General features: G+C 45.4%; 1 protein-coding gene and 1 long non-coding RNA gene across 5 annotated transcripts in view; one reads left to right on the top strand and one right to left on the bottom strand.

Moving 5' to 3' along the window:
• On the bottom strand, nt 1–20,257 carry LOC114677066 (uncharacterized). Its single transcript, XR_013415710.1, has 4 exons — nt 20,002–20,257; nt 15,047–15,135; nt 12,316–12,434; nt 1–247 (listed from the first exon to the last, which is right to left on the bottom strand). It is a non-coding gene; the product is annotated as an uncharacterized LOC114677066 (long non-coding RNA).
• LRRC61 (leucine rich repeat containing 61) overlaps nt 19,720–20,428 on the top strand; it is a 15,305-nt gene continuing 14,596 nt past the window's right edge. For 3 of the 4 annotated variants that reach the window (XM_028844911.2, XM_077994984.1, XM_001088845.5), the window contains exon 1: nt 19,720–20,093. The gene's annotated coding sequence lies outside the window, so the exon portion shown is untranslated. 4 annotated transcript variants of the gene reach the window in all.

A 20,428-nucleotide genomic window follows, 5' to 3' on the forward strand; every position in this document is an offset into this window, starting at 1 on the left:
TTGTTACCTTATTAACCTTTTTATTACAGAGAGTGAGACTGTGATAACAGACTGGAGGTCTGTGCTGGCCACTGCAGTGCATCTCCCCATGCTCTTGATGCTCCCATACACGCCAGGCGCCTTCCAGCTGCCAGCACTGGCTTCCTTCCTGGGCAGCAGGCTGGACGTACCATCAGGAGTTGGTATATAAACTGGCTCCCAGAGCTGCCTGTAGTGTCACTGGCTTACACATGTTCTGGATGGCCTACTGGGCCCAGAGAAGATGAAATGTGAGGAGCACACTAATCACAAAATGACCTGAGCCAAGTCGAGCCAATCCTAGGCTAGACTGGCCAAACCCCATGATATGGTTTGGCTGTGGCCCCACCCAAATCTCAACTTCAATTGTATCTCCCAGAATTCCCCTGTGTTGTGGGAGGGACCAAGGGGAGGTAATTGAATCATGGGGACCAGTCTTTCCCATGCTATTCACGTGATAGTGAATGAGTCTCAAGAGATCTGGTGGGTTTATCAGGGGTTTCTGCTTTTGCTTCTTCATTTTTCTCTTGCTGCTGCCATGTAAGAAGTACCTTTTGCCTCCTGCCGTGATTCTGAGGCCTCCTCAACCTTGTGGAACTGTAAGTCCAGTTAAATCTCTTTTTTCCCTCAGTTTTAGGTGTGTCTTTATCATCACTGTGAAAACAGACTACTACAGCCCAGCTGAAGCAGAGACACACTAGCCAAAATTAAATACCTGTTGTTATAAGTCAGTTTTGGGGTGTTTTGTTATGCAGCATTATTGCAATACATCTGACTGATACAGTGCTGTTACATATAGATCTAGTTCATTAGTGATATGCACTTTCTTTTTCTACCCCCCTATTAATGACCCCTGTGTTACTTCCAGATTAACAAATAGTAAGCATCTTTTATATGTCTTTGTGCACATTTGCTGGAATTTCTCTAGGACATATATTTAGGAGTCAAAGAGCTTTTAACATTACAAGAGATTGCCAAATTTCTCTCCAAAATGATTGTTTCAGTTTACACTCAACCAACCTTGTGTGAGTTTCTGGACTTCATTTGCTATTCATCTTCTTAAATGTTTTCAGTCAGATGATGTGTGTGAAATGGTAGTTTGTTTTATTTTATTTTATTTTTATTTTATTTTATTTTATTTATTTATTTTGAGCCAGAGTCTTGCTCTGTCGCCAGGCTGGAGTGCAGTGGCACAATCTCAGCTCACTGCAACCTCCGCCTCCTGGGTTCAAGCAATTCTTCTGCCTCAGCCTCCTGAGTAGCTGGGACTACAGGTGTGCACCACCATGCCCAGCTAATTTTTTTGTGTGTATTTTTAGTAGAGATGGGGTTTCACCATGTTGGTCAGGATGGTCTCTATCTCCTAACCTTGTGATCTGCCCACCTCAGCCTCCTAAAGTGTTGGGATTACAGGCATGAGCGACAGCGCCTGGCTGGTAGTTTAACTTGCATTTCCCTAATGGCTGCTAAGCTTGACTCCACCTGTTTATTGGACATTTCGGTTTCCACTTCTCTAATTTGTCTACTCAAATCATGAGCTTGCTTTTCTATTACTTTTTTTTGGTCTTTTCCCTATTGATTTATAGAAGTTCTTTATATATTTTTGGCCACAAGTTCCCCTACTCCTAGTGAATCTAGTGCCAGGAAAAGGGAAGGAAGGAGAAGGTGGGGAGAGAGGGCAAGATCAGACAGCCTCATTTCTTTTTCTGCTCTTCAAAACCATTGTTAAAAAAAATGAAAAGCAAACCACAAAGTGGAAGAAACTATTTGTAATGCATATATCTTTCAAAAGACTTGTATCTTGAATATATGAAGAACTCATACTTCAACAATATGACAAACCCAAGTTTTAAAAGTGGGCAAATCTGAACCCTTACTTCGAAAGAAGAACTGCAGCCCTACCTTAGATCATGCACAGAAATAAAGTTCAAGAAGGTCAGAGACCTAACCCCAAAGAGCAATATGTCAAAGTGTTTAAAGTAAATCATAAGATAATGACTTCCTGACATCAGAAAAGGGAATAATTTTCTAAATAAGGCAGGGAAAAGATTGTTGTGGTACATATTTATAAAAGATTGCCATCCAGATTATATAAACAACACTGACAAATTAATCTGAAAAATACAATTGAAAAATTGGCATGTATATTCCCAGCAACTCACAAGGAGCGAAACTTGAGTGGCCAATCAGTAGGTGAAAAATATACTTAGCCCCATTAGTAATTAGGGAAATGCACATTAAAGTCACAATGAGACATCATTTCACACTCATTAGATGGGCAAGTTATGTCTGCTAGCACAAAAGGCTGGGGAGGATGGGGGAAATGTAAGTAGGGGTGCAAATGGAGTCAACCAGTTTGGAAAAATAATTTAGCAATACCTCGCCAAGATGAACACCTCAGACCCAAAGACAAGCAGCTTCACTTCTAGGTGTCTATCCTAGAAAATTTCTTGTATATATGTGTGATGAGACATAGACAATGATATTTGTGTAGCAAAAAAAAAAAAAAAGAAAACAATTGAATGGCTCCTTCATAGGGAGATGGATAACAAACAGTGGTTTATTCATACAAGGGAGTATTATACTATAAGATGATTAAAATGATGAACTGGAACTGTATATGTCAACATAGGGAAAACTAAAAGTATAATGCTTAGCTTTTTTAAAAAGCAGTTATAAAATGATATATAGATTGTTTCATATATGTGTATTTCTAACCCTTATTACTGTCACTGGAGAGTCAAACTCTGTAAAAAATTTGAAAAGATTTAGTCTGAGTCAAGTATGAGTGACCATGGCCCATGACACAGCCATCAGGAGACCCTAAGATCATGTGGGTGGGGCACAGCCTAGTTTTATACATTTTAGGGAGACATGAAATATGAATCAAATACATGTAAGATGTACATTGATTTGGTTCATGTCAGGCCTCTGAGCCGAAGCTCACCCATTGCAACTTCTGTGACCTGCACATATACATCCAGATGGCCTGCAGAAGCCAAGAAGTCCAGGGCAGCCAAAAAACCACAAAAGAAGTAAAACAGCCAGTTCCTGCCTTAACTGATTAACCAACATTACAACATTCCACCACCGTGACTTGTCCCTGCCCTACCTTAACTGATCAACCGATCTTGTGAAATTCTTCTGGACAATAAGTCTTTTTTTTTTTTTGAGACAGAGTCTCGCTCTGTTGCCCAGGCTGGAGTGCAGTGGCCAGATCTCAGCTCACTGCAAGCTCTGCCTCCTGGGTTTACGCCATTCTCCTGCCTCAGCCTCCCGAGTAGCTGGGACTACAGGTGCCCGCCACCTCGCCCGGCTAGTTTTTTGTATTTTTTAGTAGAGACGGGGTTTCACCGTGTCAGCCAGGATGGTCTCGATCTCTTGACCTCGTGATCTGCCCGTCTCGGCCTCCCAAAGTGCTGGGATTACAGACAATAAGTCTTATAATCTCCCCACCATGTACCTTGCACCCCCCTCCTCTGCTAACAATAAATAACCACCTTTTACTGTAATTTTCCATTACCTACCCAACTCCTATAAAGCAACCCCTTCCCCATCTTGCTTCGCTGACTCCTTTTTCAGACTCAGTCTGCCTGCACCCAGGTGATCAAAAAGCTTTATTGCTCACACAAAGCCTGTTAGGTGGTCTCTTCACACAGAGGCACTTGACATTTGGTGCCGTGACTCAGATCGGGGGACCTCCCTCCAGAGATCAATCCCCTGTCCTCCCGCTTTTTGCTCCATGAGAAAATCCACTTACAACCTTGGGTCCTCAGACCGGCCCAGACAAAACACCTCACCAATTTTAAATCAGGTAAGTGGCCTCTTTTTATTCTCTTTTCCAACCTCTCTCACTATCCCTCAACCTCTTTCTCCTTTCAATTTCCACGTCACCCTTCGATGTCTCCCTTTGATGTCTCCCTTCCCTTCATTTTCTTTCCCTTTCTGGTAGAGACAGAGAAGACACGTTTTATCTGTGGACCCCAAACTCCAGTGCCAGTCACGGACTCAGGAAGACAGTCTTCCCTTGGTGTCTGTCATTGCGGATTATTCACCCGCATTCCAGAGGCGTTTAATCACTATGGGGACACATGCCTTGATCCTCCATCTTGGTGGCAAGTACCACCTCCCCTGGGTGACAAGTACCACCCCCCACCCCGTGTCTCTACCCCCTCTTTTCTCTAAACTTACCTTTTAACTATGGACAACCTTCCAGCCTCCATTCCTCCTTCTTTCCCCTTAGCCTCTGTTCTTAAAAACTTAAAACCTCTTAACCTCTCACCTGACCTAAAACCTAAGAGTCTTATTTTCTTCTGCAACTCTGCTTGGCCCCAATACAAACTCGACAATGGTTCCAATGGCCAGAAAATGGCACTTTCGATTTCTCCATCCTATAAGACCTGGATAAATTTTGTCAAAAAATGGGGAAATGGTCTGAGGTGCCTTACATCCAGGCATTTTTTACACTTCGTTCCCTCCCTAGCCTCTGCTCCCAATGCGATTCATCCCAAATCTTTCTTCTTTCTCTCCTGTCCGTTTCTTCAGTCTCTATCGCAACCTCAGAGTCCTCTGAATCCCCCTTTTCTGCAGACCCCTCTGACCTCTCTCCCCCTCCCCAGGCCACTCCTCGACAGGCTGGATCAAGTCCCAATTCTTCCTCAGCCTCCGCTCCCGCACCTTATAATTCTTCTATCACCTCCCCTTCTCACACTCAGTCTGGCTTACAGTTTCATTCCATGACTAGCTCTCTCCCACCTGCCCAACAGTTTCCTCTTAAGAGAGGTGGCTGGAGCTGAGGGCATAGTAAGGGTTCGTGTACCTTTTTCTCTATCAGACCCTTCCCACATCAGTCAGCATCTGGGCTCTTTCTCATCAGACCCCACTAAATATATACAGGAATTCCCATATTTGACTCAGTCCTGCAGTTTAACCTGGAATGACTTAAATGTCATCCTGATCTCTCCCCTCTCCCCAGATGAGCGGGAAAGAGTTTATGCCCTAGCCCAATCTCATGCTGACACCTGCCGGCATTATGTGCCAGATATCCAAGAAGGCATCAGGGCAGTTCCCTGAGATGATCCCCGATGGGAATACCAGACAGGCTCCCCAGGTATAGCTAGGTGAGATTACATAGTCTCTTGCCTAGTTGAAGGGCTAAAAAAGGCAGCATACAAAGCTGTTAGTGATGGCAAGCTTAAAGAAGCCACCCAAGGTAAAGACAAAAACCCAGCCCAGTTCTTGGCCTGCTTGGCGGCTACCCTTAGATGCTTTACAGCCGTAGACCCTGAAGGGCCAGAAGGCCGTCTTATTCTCAACATGCATTTTATCACCCAGTCAGCTCCTGACATTAGAAAAAGGCTTCAAAAATTGGAATCTGGCCCTCAAACCCCACAACAGGAATTAATCAACTTTGTCTTCAAGGTGTTCAACAATAAAGAGGCAGCCAAGCGGCAATGTATTTTAGAGCTGCAACTGCTTGCCTCTGCTGTAAGAGAAACCCCAGCCATGCCTTCAGCACATACAAACTTCAGAACAACTAAACGACAGCCTCCAGCTACTCCTTTAAGCCTTCCTCATGGACCTTGCTTCAAGTGTCGCAAAACTGGCCACTGGGCCAAGAAATGCCTGCAGCCCAGAATTCCTCCGAAGCTGTGTCCCACCTGTGCGGGATCCCACTGGAAATCAGACTGTCCTACTAATATCATAGCCACTTCTAGGGCTATGGATCAAAGCTCTCTGGATCAAAGCTCTCTGGCTCAAAGCTCTCTGGCTGACTCCTTCCCAGATCTCGGCTTAGCGGCTGAAGACTGATGCTGCCCGATTGCCTCAGAAAGCCCCCTGGACCATCACAGATGCCGAGCTTCAGGTAACTTTGACAATGGAGGGTAAGTCCGTCCCCTTTTTAATAGATACGGGGGTTACCCACTCCACATTACCTTCTTTTCAAGGGCCTGTTTCCCTTGCCCCCATAACTGTTATGGGTATTGACGGCCAACCTTCTAAACTCTTAAAACTCCCCCACTGTGGTGCCAACTTAGACAACATTCTTTTATGCATTCTTTTTTAGTTAGCCCCACCTGCCCAGTTCCCTTATCAGGCCAAGACATTTTAACTAAATTATCTGCTTCCCTGACTATTCCTGGGCTACAGCCACACCTCATTGCTGTCCTTTTGCCCAATTCAAGGCGTCTTTCACATCCTCCCTTTGTGTCTCCCCACCTTAATCCACAAGTATGGGACACCTCTACTCCTTCTCTGGCAACCAACCATGCACCCCTTACCATTCCATTAAAACCTAATCACCCTAACCCTTCTCAACACCAGTATCCCATCCCACAGCAAGATTTAAAGAGATGAAGCCTATTATTACTTGCCTGTTACAGCATGGCCTTTTAAAGCCTACAGACTCTCCTTACAACTCCCCTATCCTACCCGTTCAGAAGCTGGCTAATTCAAGACCTTTGCCTTTAAAACCTACAAATTCTCCTTACAACTCCTATATCCTACCCATCCAGAAACCGAACAAGTCCTACCAGCTAGTCCAAGACCTTTGCCTCATAAATCAAATTGTCCTTCCCATCCATCCTGTTGTGCCAAACCCCTATACTCTCCTCTCTTCAATACCCACTTCCACAACTTACTATTCTGTTATCGACCTCAAAGATGCCTTCTTTACCATCCCCTTGCATCCCTCCTCCCAACTTCTTTTCACCTTTACTTGAACTGACCCTGACACCCACCAGTCCCAGCAACTCACCTGGACTGTCCTATCCCAAGGTTTCAGGGACAGCCCACACTACTTTGGTCAGGCCCTCTCTTATGACTTCCTTTCTTTCCGCCTGTCTGCCTCCCACCTTATTCAATATGTTGATGACTTTCTTCTTTGCAGCCCCTCTTACCAATCTTCCCAGCAGAACACTATCCTACTTCTTCAACATCTCTACTCAAAAGGGTACCAAGTATCCCCTTCTAAGGCTCAAATTTCTTCCCCTAGTGTTACATATCTCAGCATAATCCTCCATCAACATACACATGCTCTTCCTGCAGACCGTATTCAGTTAATCTCCCAGACCCCTATCCTGACCACCAAACAACAACTCCTTTCCTTCTTAGGCATTGTTGGATACTTCCAACTCTGGGTACCAGGCTTTGCCATTCTAACCAAACCGCTTAACTGATCCCATAGACCCTAAGTCCTTTCCCCATTCTTCTTTTCATTCTCTCAAAAAGGCCCTAGAAACAGCTCCCACACTGGCACTCCCTGACTCATCTCAACCTTTTTCCTTACACACAGCTGAAATACAAGGCTGTGCTGCTGGAGTTCTCACACAGGAGCCAGGCCCATGACCTATAGCCTTTCTATCCAAACAACTTGACCTCACAGTTCTCGGCTGGCCCTCATGTCCACATGTGGTGGCAGCCACTGCTTTAATACTTCTAGAGGCCCTCAAAATCACAAGCTATGCTCCACTTACCCTCTACAGTTCTCACAACCTTCAAGCATTAATATCCTCCTCACACCTTTCACACTTACTGTCTGCCCCTCGACTCCTCCAGCTCTATTCACTCTTTATTGAAACCCCAACAGTAACTATTGCCCATGGGCCTGATTTCAACCCAGCTTCTCACTTAGCACCCAGCACAAGTCCTGAGCCACATGACTGTATCTCCCTAATATACATAGCATCTTCCCCCTTTCCTCATATTTCTATTTTTCCAATCCCAAACCCAGACCACACTTGGTTTATTGATGGCAGTTCCTCTAAACCCAGCCAAATCTCACCAGTTAAAGCTGGTTATGCTGTCATGTCCCATACCTCTATTATCAAGGCCACTGCACTTCCTCCCTCCACTATTTCCCAACAAGCTGAACTGATTGCTTTAACCTATGCACTCTCTTTCACCAAAGGAATGAACATTAACATTCACACTGACTCCAAATATGCTTTCCACATCCTCCATAACCATGCTGCCTGTTGGACCAAAAGAGGTTTTCTCACCACACAAGGCTCTTCCATTATCAATGCCTCTCTAATAAAGGCCCTCCTTAAGGCTGCTCTCTTGCCAGCCAAGGCTGGGGTCATTCACTGTAAAGGACACCAGAAACCAACTGATCTTATTGCTAAAGAAAATGCTTATGCCAACAAAACAGCCAAGGAAATAACCAATGCCTCCACACCTGCTAATATTCCAGCCCCCACTCCAGAACGCCAGTATTTTTCTTTCTCCTTTATCACTCTCACCTACTCTTCTTCTAAAAACCTGCTCTACCAGTCTTTTCCAACTCAGGGCAAGTGGTTCTTAGATCATGGAAAATTCATTCTTCCATAGCTTAATCCAGGAGACAAAGATTATTTTACTTATCATCTCTCCTGCATAGGCTCTGCAATAAAAGCTATTGAACTTCTCCATTCAGACCGCTGCTCATACCTATGGGAAAAGGGTAATATAATAGATCATTGGCTTAACAACAGGGAATCCCACTCATATGACAGAAAATGCGGACAAAAAGCTTTGGTATGTAAAACATTATTCCTTCCCTGGCCTAAAAACTCATCGCCACCTACATTAAAGCTAATATGCCTGATAACTGTTTTTAGAGAACTTATTTTATTAGGGCAATTCCAAGCTCAAAAATGTGCTAACTGGCACCTTGTTAGCTACATAGAAACGCACCCTAGAGCCGAAACTTACTGGACTAACTCATTATAAAATTTTCTTTAAGGTGTCCACGCAGTCCCTGGTCATGCTTGAAGCAGTCCTGAGAAACATCACCCCTACCCCAATAATCCCCAGAAAAAAATGGTATTTTCTTTATCTTTTCTTATAACTTTATATTTTATACATAAAAAGACAGGAATGTCAGGCCTCTGAGCCAAAGCTCAGCCATTGTAACCCCTGTGACCTGCACATATATGTCCAGATGGCCTGCAGGAGCTAAGTCTGGAGTAGCTGAAAAACCACAAAAGAAGTGAAACAGCCAGCTCCTGCCTTAACAGATTGACCAAACTTAAGACATTCCACCATTATGACTTGTTCTGGCCCTGCCCCAATTGATCAATTGACCTTGTGACATTCTTCTGGATGATGAATCTTATGATCCCCCGACCAGGCACCTTGTAACCCCCTCCTCTGCTAACAATAGAAAACTACCTTTAACTGTAACTTTCCACTGCCTACCCAAGTCCTATAAATCTGCCTCTCTCCTACTTCCCTTCACTGACTCTCTTTTCAGACTCAGCCCACTTGCACCCAAGTGAATAAACAGCCTTGCTGCTCACACAAAGCTTGTTTAGGTGGTCTTCTCTACGGACACATGTGACAGTTCAGAAAGGTGGGACAACTTGAAATGGGGTGGGCTGGGTGGGGTGGGTAAGGGTGTTCCAGGTCATAGGTAGATTTTAAAGTTTCTCGTTGGCAATCGGTTGAAAGGGTCAAGTTATTATCCAAAGACCTGGAATCAATAGAGAGAAATGTCTGGGTTATGATAAGGGATTGTGGAGACCAAGGTTTTATCATGCAGATGAAGCCTCCAGGTAGCAGGCTTCACAGAATAGATTGTAAATGTTTCTTATCAGACTTAAGGTCTATGTTGATGTTAATTCCTATTAGCTCTTCCTGAAATCCAAAAGGGAGGAGGATACAGTGAGGCATATCCAACCCTCCCTTCCCATCATGGCCTGAACCAGTGTTTCAGGTTAACTTTGGAATGCCCTGGCCAAGAGGAGGTTGGTTGCATTCAGATGGTTCGAGGGCCTTAGAATTTTATTTTTGGTTTACATTACCTAGAAAGAGAGAGAGAGAGAGAGAGTGAGTGTGTGTGTGTGTTGTTATGGATACACACATACTGGATTATTTGACAGACACTGGAAGGGTTCACTGAGCCTTCTTGGCAGCTCCCTGGGGACCTACCTGGAGCCTGGAAAGCGAAAAACAACATTTCCCAGAAATCTTTGGAGCCAGCTTTTGCAAGACACTTGGGGATTGTGAAGAAGATGCACCTGGGTAAATGTTAGTGGCAGAAATGAGCAACTTGAGGCAGAGGCCACGGACAGGATGGAGCTCTTCTGGCAAGCACAGTACTGGAGCCATATGGCCCCTCCAGGGCGAGTGAGGTTCTGCATGTAGTCTAGTCTCCAGGTCACTCATGCTAAGCTGTGGTGGTAGGGGTGGTGGCAGCTTGCTCATGTGGCACTGTGGCTGTATGCGTGTCTCCTAGGGTAAGTGGCAGCAGTGTTAGCTCCGTCACTGTGGCAGGAGCTGAAGGTATCTGGGGTCAGTGACTTTATGTGACCAGTTTTGCGGAATAGTTGTCAGCCTTGTTCCTGGATTTAACCTAGAAGCTCTTCCTCTAGCCCTGCCAAGGATTCTTGAACTATTTAATACACCTTAGAAAATGCATTTTTCCTTAAACTATTGATAGGTAGAGTTATGTCTATTGTTTGCACCAAAGAACCCTGGCTTATAGAAGAGAGTGATCAGCCTCTACCTCAGAGTACTGATTGGCTCAGAAGAAGGAAATAGGGAAAGAAAATAGGGTGGGGGCGATGGAGCTTTGGGTATGTCACAATTTTTTCTTTGAAAAAGACAGGAAGATGTCTGAAGCAAATGTGGCAAACATATAGTTACTCTTTGAGGTGTTTTTTGTGGGTATCTGAAACAATATTTTTTGTGCTTTTCTAGATGTTTAAAATGTTTTATTATTTAAAAACAATGTTTAAGGCTGGGCTTGGTGGCTCATGCCTGTAATCCCAGCACGTGGGAAGGCTAAGGTGGGTGGATCCCTTGAGCCCAAGACCAGCCTGAGCAACATGGCAAAATCCCATCTCTACAAAAAAAAACCACAAAAGTTAGTTGGGCACAGTGGCACACACCTATAGTCCCAACTACTCGCAAGGCTGAGGCGAGCAGCTCGCTCGAACCCAGGAGGTCGAGGCTGCAGTGAACTGTGATCACACCACTGCACTCCAGCCAGGGTAACAAAGCAAGACCTTGTTTCAACAGATAATATTATTATTATTAAAAATAATATTTATTAGTTATTATTATATATATTTATTATTATTTTTAAAATACATAAGTGATGAAGTAGGCAAAGATGTCTCTAAAAGGACACAAAAAGCAATGACTATAAAAGACTGACAAACTGAACTTCATTAAAACCAAAATTCATTAAAATCGAACGTCATCATGATAAACTTCTGTCCTGCTAACACACGATGAAGGCGGAAACGGCAAGCTACAGCTGGGGAGGATCTTTACAATCCATACACCTGGCAGAGGATATGCAGCCGAAGATGCTAGCAACGCCTACAAATCAGTCAGGAAAAGACAACCCAATACTGAACAGCACTTCCAAAGTGGATATGCACATAGCCAAAAAATACAGAAAAGATGCTCAGGATGGAAGGAGTAAAAAATTATAAGGAAAATATGTTGTACGTTTTATATACTAATTCGTTATTAGCATTCAACATATTTTACTGCAGTTTTTGATTAGGAAGGACATTCCTATGAAATAAAATTCAAAAGGTACAAATTAGCTCACAGTGAAAATGCCCTCTTTGCCCCTCAACAACAGTTCCCCTCCCTGGGTCATTGTTGCAAGTTCTTGTATGTCTTTTCCAGAGAGACTCTAGCATGTAGAAGTAAACATATACACGCTTATGTATATTCATACATGCATGTATTCTCCCCTTTTTAAAACACAGACACAAACACTCCCAAGACTATACTCTTTTTTTTTTCACTTAACGACGTATCCTGAAAAGTCAGTCTACATCAGTACACAGTTTCTTTTTTTTTTTTTTTTTTTTGAGACGGAGTCTGGCTCTGTCGCCCAGGCTGGAGTGCAGTGGCCGGATCTCAGCTCACTGCAAGCCCCGCCCCCCGGGTTCATGCCATTCTCCTGCCTCAGCCTCCCGAGTAGCTGGGAGTACAGGCGCCCGCCACCTCGCCCGGCTAATTTTTTTTTTTTTGTATTTTAGTAGAGACAGGGTTTCACCGTGTTAGCCAGGATGGTCTCGACTCGATCTCCTGACCTTGTGATCCGCCCGTCTCGGCCTCCCAAAGTGCTGGGATTACAGGCTTGAGCCACCGCGCCCGGCCGACAGTTTCCTTATTTTTAAAAATGAATGCATAGGCCGGGCGTGGTGGCTCATGCCTGTAATCCCAGCACTTTGGGAGGCTGAGGTGGGTGGATCACCTGAGGTCAGGAGTTCGAGACCAACCTGACCAACATGGAGAAACCCCGTCTCTACTAAAAATACAAAATTAGCTGGGCATGGTGGCACATACCTGTAATCTCAGCTACTCAGGAGGCTGAGGCAGGAGAATCCCTTGAACCCAGGAGGTGGAGGTTGCAGTGAGCTGAGATCACACCATTGCACTTCAGCCTGGGCAACAAGAGTGAAACTCTGTCTCAAAAAACAAACAACAAAAATGAATGTCTACTATTCCATCATGTGGATGTACCATGCTTTATGCAATATACTGGGCCTGTTTTTAGACTTTTTATTCCATTCCATTAATCTGGCTGTCAATACATTGCACAAATACATAGTGTTTCGACTGTAGTAGCTTTAAATATATGTTGATATGTGTCAGGGCTTGTTCCTACCAACCCCCGGCCATCGCTATTCCTTTTTTTTTTTTTTTTTTTTGAGACGGAGTCTCGCGCTGTCACCCAGGCTGGAGTGCAGTGGCCGGATCTCAGCTCACTGCAAGCTCCGCCTCCCGGGTTCACGCCATTCTCCTGCCTCAGCCTCCCGAGTAGCTGGGACTACAGGCGCCCGCCACCTCGCCCGGCTAGTTTTTTGTATTTTTTAGTAGAGACGGGGTTTCACCGTGTTAACCAGGATGGTCTCGATCTCCTGATCTCGTGATCCGCCCGTCTCGGCCTCCCAAAGTGCTGGGATTACAGGCTTGAGCCACCGCGCCCGGCCTATCGCTATTCTTTATCTGAATTTTTCTAGCTATTCATGTTTATTTTTCCATCTGAGCTCTAGAATATGGTTCTTTTTTTTTTTTTTTTTTTTTTTTTTTTTCTTGAGGCGGAGTCTCACTCTGTTGCCAGGCTGGAGTGCAGTGGCTCGATCTCAGCTCACTGCAACCTCCATCTCCTGGGTTCAAGTGATTCTCCTGCCTCAGCCTCCCCAGTAGCTGGGACTACAGGTGTGTGCCATCATGCCCAGCTAATTTTTGTATTTTTAGCAGAGAAAGGGTTTCACCATGTTGGCAAGAGATGGTCTCTATCTCTTGACCTCGTGATCCACCTGCTTCTACCTCCCAAAGTGCTGGGATTACAGGCATAAGACACCATGCCTGGCTGAGAATCTGGTTCTTAAAAGTTCCTGTTGGAATTTTTCCTGGGATTACGTAGCCTATTTTAGGGAGAACAGATATCTTTTAGATATTTAGTCCTCCTGCCCCTGAACGTGATACACTTTTCCATTTATTCAGGTCTTCTTTTTGTTGTCTTTAGTGATGCTTAAAAGTTTGGGTTTTTTCACATAGATTTTGTGCATTTTCTGCTAAGCTTTTTCCTTGATGCTTAATCTTTTTTTATTGTTAGTAAACAGCTGGAGTCTTTCCTTCCTTCCTTCATTTATTTAATGAATTTCCTTCTGTTGTGCAATGGCACGATCTCAGCTCACTGCAACCTCTGCCTTCTGGCAGTGATTCTCGTGTCTCAGCCTCCCAAGTAGCTAGGATTACAGGCATGCACCATCATGCCTGGCTAAGTTTTTGTATTTTTAGTAGAGACAGGGTTTCTCCATGTTGGCCAGGCTGGTCTCGAACTTATGGGCTCAAGTGATCTGCCTGCCTTGGCAGCCTCCCAAAGTGCTGGGATTACAGGTGTAGGCCACTGCGTCTGGCCTTCCTTTACATTTTCTAACTGGTTGTTGTTTGCATAGATGATGGCTTTTGATTTCCATTTATCGATATTAAAGCCAGACACCTTACTGAATTATTTTATTAGCTCTAGTAATTTTTGTCAGTTAATTATCTTGTGTTTCTCATTTATGCAATCAAGTCACTTGAAATGATGATAATTTTACCTCTTATCTTCCAGTTAATAAGCCTCTAATTTCTCTCTCTTAACTACTGGTGTAGACTAAAACCACCAGAACAATGTTAAATGATAACAGTAATAGTATATGTGATTCTCTTATTCTTGAATTCAACAGGAATACATTTCATGTTTTCCATGTAAGCATTATACTACCTTTCAGGTTGAGGTGGATATATTTGATCATGCTAAGAAACATCTATTTCTATTTCACTACAATCTAGTTATTATCCAGATGGATATTGAGTGTTGTTGAATCCATTTCAGTAGCTGAGGAAATGGATTATGACTTTTCTCTTTAAATCTATGACCACCAAGAATACATCTGCAGTTGAATGGGGTTGGGTTTATTGGCTCCTTGCAAGGAGGAAGAAAGTAAACCAAGAGGAACTATGGGGTGTCTCACAAGAGGGTGTTAAAAAGGACTTTCTATAGGACAGAGCTTGTTTTAGTAGATTTGGGGGAGGGTGCGAGAAAATGGGGATTTCCTCTCAATGGGATGATGTCGGGAAGTAAGGGCAATTCTATAATTGTGTATTTTTTAGTTAATTCTTATGGAGAAGACGAGAAGAATAGAGTGAGGCTAAAGCTATGATGGTGAAAAGCAGTAGTCATTTGTATCAGCCAGGATAGGGAGGTTTCCTGTGGTTTGGATAATGTTCTTGTTTTGTCTGTGCTCAGAGATCATTATGGAGTGGTCTTATCTCTGCCAAAAGACACGAGGGATTTCTGGGAGTACCACAAGCTAAGACAACCACATGGAACAGATTCTTTCCTGGAGCTTTCAGAGAGAGTACAACACCTTGATTTCACACTTCTACCCTCCAGAACCAAGAGACAATACCTTTCTGTTTTTTAGGCTATCCCGTTTGTGGTATTTTCTTACTGTAGTCCTGGAAAACTAATAAAGATGCCAACTTTAAAATGTACAGAGTTGCCAGGTGTGGTGGCTCATACCTGTAATCCCAGCACTTTGGGAGGCCGAGGCAGGCGGATCACGAGGTCAGGAGTTCAAGACCAGCCTGGCCAATATGGTGAAACCCCGTCTGTACGAAAAATACGAAAATTAGCCAGGTGTGGTGGCACGGAGCTGTAGTCCCAGCTACTCAGGAGGCTAAGGCAGAAGAATCGCTTGAACCCGGGGAGCCAAGATCGCACCACTGCACTCCAGCCTGGGTGACAGAATGAGACTCCATCTCAACAACAACAACAACAAAACAAACAAACAAAAAAATGTACAGAGTTTTTCAAGATTCTTCTAGGGGGCCTGTGAGCCCAAAAGTTTGCTTTAGATCAGTGTTTTTCAAAAGCTTACATATACCGTGTGATTCTGATGCATTTCACTCCCTTAGGGGTTTATTTTAAAAGTCATTTTCTGGGCTCATTCCAGACCCACAGAATGGGTGTGGGCCCTGTATTCTGCATTTTCAAACAAGTTTCCGAGGTCCTTCTACATCCCAAACCACTGCTGAAGTAGGTAGATACCTGGGCTGTAGACAAAAATTTGGATTTAATCTTTACCTGGTCTGTTACTGAGCAAGTAAGAGTTAAAGTATACACTCTACTGGGAAAATCCCCAGTTCCAAGTCGAGTGACTCTGACACGTATTCACTGCACAGCATTTGTAAAATTGGGGGTGTGGAACAGATTTTTTTTTTTTTTTTTTTTTGAGACAGAGTCTTGCTCTGTTGCCCAGGCAGGATGGAGTCCAATGACGTGATCTCGGCTCACCACAAGCCCCGCCTCCTGGGTTCAAGTGATTCTCCTGCCTTGGCCTCCCGAATAGCTGGGATTACAGGCATGCGCCACCATGCCTAGCTAATTTTGTATTTTTAGTAGAAACGGGGTTTCTCCCTGTTTCTCAGTCTGGTCTCGAACTCCCGACCTCATGTGATTCACCTTCCTCGGCCTCCCAAAGTGCTGGGATTACAGGCATGAGCCACCACGCCTGGCCCAGAACAGACTTCTTAAGAGTCTGTCTAGCTCTGACATTCCACAAGGCTATGAAATGGTCCAGGAAGAGTTAGGGGAGGCTAGCAAATTCAGGTGCCTTTGCCTTTGGGAAGATGGAGGCAAAGCACTTTGTCCATCCAATTACTTTGTATTTATTTATTGCTTGTTCGCCCTGACTCCAGTCTTGACAATTACTCTACATTTTAAAACACTGTTGGGACTAACCCCACCAGCCTCTCCCCTGACCCGAGACAGAGTTAGCAGCTAATGTAGCTACTTCCCACTTTCTGTCACCCCTGCAAACGGGGCAAACAGGGATGCTGTATCTGGAAGCTCTAGAGGCAGGAGCCAGTCCTATTTATCCTTTTGTAAAACACCTACCAAAACGAGATGATTTTAGGTCCTCCCTCCTGAAACTCGGCTTGGCTGCAGTGAAAAGTTTTGCACCTACAGGAAGATCAGCATTTCCTTCCATTCGTCCTCTCCCAATCCATCCCTGACTGGTCTTTTGCCCTCTTTTGAGTAAGAAACTCCTTGTTTTAGAGTGTTTCTGGATTAACGCTAGAAAGGGACCAGCTCTGAGCCAATAGTATGGATCCCATGTAACGGTACTCTTACCAGAAAAGGGGTTTCATCCCAGACCCCAAGGGCAGGTTCTTAGATCTTGCACAGGAAAGAATTTAGGGTGAGTCGCAGAGTACAGTAAAGTTAAAATGGTTTATTAGAAACTAATCTCTTAGAGTAGGGTGTCCTCAGGAAGCAAGAGGAGGATTGCCCTACCTCAAATGTAATGCTTCCTTGTGTAGGATATTAGAGCTAAGAATAGTGTATTTTATTATAAAGGCTTGTGATCGGCTTGTGACAGACTATTTGTATTGTTACTCTCTTGTGCAATTAATTTCAGCAAACATTTATGAGTGGACTATTATCTTTAGAGCAAAACATAGTTTAAATTAAGAATGCCTTTTTCCAGGCTGGGTGCCATGGCTCACGCCTGTAATCCCAGCACTTTGGGAGGCTGAGGCGGGTGGATCACTTGAGGTCAGCAGTTCGAGACCAGCCTGGCCAATATGGCAAAACCCCGTCTCTACTAAAAATATAAAAATTAGCCAGGTAAAGTGGTGCATACCTGTAATTCCAGCTACTTCGGAGGCTGAAGCAGGAGAATCACTTGAACCCGGGAGGCAGAGATTGCAGTAAGCCGAGATGGTGGCACTGCACTCCAGCCTGGGCAACAGAGTGAGACTCCAAAACAAAACAAGAATGCCTTTTTCCATTAACTTGTTTCCTCCACAATAAACATCTTGTGATCAAGAGTGCTAACTTCCTGGGAATGCAACCCAGCAGGTCTTGCCTTCCCCAGCAGGTCTTGCCTTCCCCAACCTTTATTTAGGATAGAGTCACTCTGGTTAGGACGCCACTGACAGTACAACCCAAATCATTGGTGGCTCATGAAAAGAACTCACTCCTTGGCTAAACTTGAGTCAGTCTCCTCTCAGTCCTCTTTTTGAATAGGCCCTGACCCTGGGCTGGCCCTTAGCTCACTTAGTTCAGTTTTAGCAAGAATCCTGCTGAGTCAGTTCAGCAAAAATCCCCTACCCTTGGTATCTGATCACCTTGGCTTGCATTCAGCAAAAAATCTCCCTAGCCTTTGTGTGTCCTCTCAGTAATTTTCCATCTGCTGACCTCCACCCTGTTGCTTAACTATAAATCTCCACCTGTCCTTGTATTTGATGTTAAGCCTGATCTTTTTGCCTCTACTGCATAGCCCCTATTGTAGCTGTTCTTGAATAAAGTCTCTCACCTTAACAATTGTTTGAATAATTTTTCTTTTAGTCCCATTTCCTACTGTAACACACTGTGTGAGTCTCAGTTTTCTCATCTGTATAACGGAGGAAACTAATACTTCCATCTCTAAGGCATACAGAAGATCAAGTGAGATTAAAAATAACTTGGGTATGGCTGGGCAGGGTGGCGTACACCTGTAATCCCAGCACTTTGGGAGGCCAAGGCGGGCAGATCACTTGAGGTCAGGAGTTCAAGACCACCCTGGCCAATATGGTGAAACCCTGTCTCTACTAAAAATACAAAAATTAGCCAGGTGTGGTGGTTCATGCCTGTAGTCTTAGCTACTTGGGAGGCTGAGGCAGGAGAATCGCTTGGACCCAGGAAATGGAGGTTGCAGTGAGCTGAGATCACACCACTGCACTCCAGCCTGGGCAAGACAGTGAGAATCCATCTAAAAAAAAATAAAAATAAAAACAAATTACTTGGATAAAATGTAAAGATAAAAATCACTATTCTTGGGCAGGGGTCCCAGCTGTAGCCCAAGCTGGAGAACTAGACTGGCTTGGCGTTAATTTGCTTGGGACAGGAGGAGGGTCATCTGAAAGAGATGGGAAAAGCTAAGGTTGCGCCTGGGAAGACTAGGGAAGCCTGCCCCCAGGACAGCCCCTTGAATATGTGCAACTCAGGAGGTGGAAAGAAATTCAAGGTAGCCAGGGAGACAAAAGTTGTTCATTTGGTGCACATGTGGAACCAACATGGGACGAAGAGGCATTTTGCGCTCGCCCAGAGAACGTGACTTCTTTGGCTCCCGCACAATTTGTAGCCTGCAGGAGTGGCAGAGTACCCGAGTGGATGCAGGCCCACGTGTTCTCTGGGTTGGGTGTTTAGAACTTCTGGGAGTCATCAGGCAGCAGGTATTTGCCCCAGTGTCAGAGGTGTTTAAACCAAAATTACTCCATCTTGAATAAGGGCTGAGTAAAATGAGGCTGAGCCCAACTGGGCTGCATTCATAGGAGGTTAGGCATTCTAAGTCACAGGATGAGATAGAAGGTTGGCACAAGATACAGGTCATAAAGACCTTGCTGATAACACAGGTTGCAGTAAAGAAGCCCGCTAAGCCCCACCAAAACCAAGGTGGCAATGGGAGGGACCTCTGGTGGTCCTCACTGCTCATTATGCGCTAATTATAACGCATTAGCTGCTAAAAGACACTCCTACCAGCACCATGACAGTTTACAGATGCCATGACACCATCGCGAAATACCCATATGGTTTAAAAAGAGGAGGAACCCTCAGTTCCGGGAACTGCCCACCCCTTTCTCTGAAACTAATGAATAATCCAACCCTTGTTTAGCATATAATCAAGAAGTAATCACAAAAATGGGTAACGAGTAGCCCTGGGGCTGCTCCGCCTATGAAGTAGCCATTCTTTTATTTCTTTGCTTTCTTAATAAATTTGCTTTCACTTTATGGGCTTGCCCTTAATTCTTTCTTGCATGAGATCCAAGAACCCTCTCTTAGGGCCTGGATCGGGACACCAGGAAACACCCTGGATGGGTTTCCTGAACCGACAGATGAGCCTTCCACGCGGGGAGACCTGGATTCTTATCGTCTTTGTGGCTCCTTCCGTCTGCACGTGCGGACGAGGCCCGGGTCGCACTCGGGTGGTCAGCCTGGAACGCACAGCGCCAGCGTGTAGGGGTCCTTGGGTGCCACCGAGTCCGGGAGGAAATTTAGGCCGCCATCTGTCCGGAGACTGGCACATGTGACCACCCACCAACATGTATTGAATAAGGGCCTGGAGGTCCTTTCTCTAAGGCCGCACCGATAAACGATTACCAACTGTCAACCTCACGGCCCCTTCGCTTCCGGCCGCACTGCCGCGCTTCCTACGCCTGCGCACTCAGGGGCCGCAGGCAGGAGGAACGTACCAACTGCGGGGCGGGGGGTGCGCGCGGAGACCCCCGCGAGCTGCGTTCCCGGAAGTAACCCCTGGTGCATCCCGGAATCCAGGGCGCCCACTACGGCCTTTGGCCAGGACCTTGGGTGCGTTCCAGGAGCTCAGGCCTGCGGCGTTTGGAGAAGCACGTTGGCCAACCCGTCGGGTGGTGGGCAAGGGGCCCAGGGGTCAGGGGCCGGTAAGCGGCTGGCGGCGGGGCTGCGGCTGTTACCTGCTGACGAGGCGCCGGCTCTGCGGTGCGGAGTTGCGCCGGACTTCCCAGCTTGGCCAGTGGCTCCGCGGGCTGCCGACTCCACCCCTCAGGTAAGCGGAGACTGGGCCGCAGAGGTTCAGGGGAGGGGGCGGCTGTCGGGACCGTGCCGGCGCCGGGGGCCACCTCCTTGGCCAGCCTTGCCCCAGCTCCCAAACACTGGGCGAGGCCAGAATCTTCCGGAACAGCCAGCGCTTACCCATCGCTCCCTCTGTGCAGAGAACTGCCCTGAAATACTATGATATTAACTCGTTTAACCCTAACAATCTCATGAGGCGGGTGCTGTTACTATTGCCATAGTGTAGACGAGGCTCTGATATGCTCTGACTCCATTGTTAAGCCCTAAGCTTCCAGAAAAAAGCAGAGTGCTGCCATGTCGTTTGAATCA

This window comes from Macaca mulatta, chromosome 3, assembly GCF_049350105.2.
Source record: "Macaca mulatta isolate MMU2019108-1 chromosome 3, T2T-MMU8v2.0, whole genome shotgun sequence".
Lineage (NCBI taxonomy): Eukaryota > Metazoa > Chordata > Mammalia > Primates > Cercopithecidae > Macaca > Macaca mulatta.